Source organism: Pteropus vampyrus, unplaced genomic scaffold, assembly GCF_000151845.1.
Source record: "Pteropus vampyrus isolate Shadow unplaced genomic scaffold, Pvam_2.0 Scaffold97, whole genome shotgun sequence".
In the NCBI taxonomy this organism is placed as follows: Eukaryota; Metazoa; Chordata; class Mammalia; order Chiroptera; family Pteropodidae; genus Pteropus; species Pteropus vampyrus.
Window position 1 is genome coordinate 2,933,116 of NW_011888878.1, and position 769 is coordinate 2,933,884.

Below are 769 nucleotides of genomic sequence, written 5' to 3' on the forward strand. Positions count from 1 at the left end.
GAGAGAAGTGTCAGTTCAGGTCCTCTGTCCATTTTATGATTGGATCATTTGCATTTTTGTTGTTATTGACTTGTAAGAATTCTTTGCTTATTTTGGATGTTAAACCCTTATCAGAGGCACTGCTTGTAAATATATTTTCTCATTCAGATGGTTGTCTCTTTCTCTTGTTGACAATTTCTTTTGCTGAGCAGAAGCTTTTTAGTTTGACGTTGTCTTGTTCATTATTTTAGCTTTTACTTCCCTTGCTTTTGAGGTCAAATTCATAAAATTCTCTTTAAGTCCAAGGTTTAATTCCTATGTTTTCTTCTATGCATTTTATTGTTTCAGGTCTTATATTCAGGTCCTTAATCCATTTTGAGTTTATTTTGGCGTGTGGTAATACACAGCAGTCTAGTTTCATTCTTTTGCAGGTGACTTTCCAGTTTTCCCAGAACAATTTATTGAAGAGGATTTCTTTCTCCTCTGTATGTTTTTGGCTTTTTTTGTCAAAAATTATTTGCCTGTATAAATATGGGTTTACCTCTGCGCTCTCGATTATGTTCCACTGGTCTGTGTGCCTGTTTTTCTGCCAATACCATGCCATTTTGATTATTGTCGCTTTGTAATATAATTTGAAGTTAGCAGTGTGATGCCTTGTTCTTTTTTCTCAGGATAGCTTTGTCAATTCAGAGTCATTTGTACTTCTATACAAATCTGACGATGTTTTGTTTTGTTCAGTTTTATTTCTTTAAAAAATACTGATGGGATTTTCATGAGGATTGCATTAAAT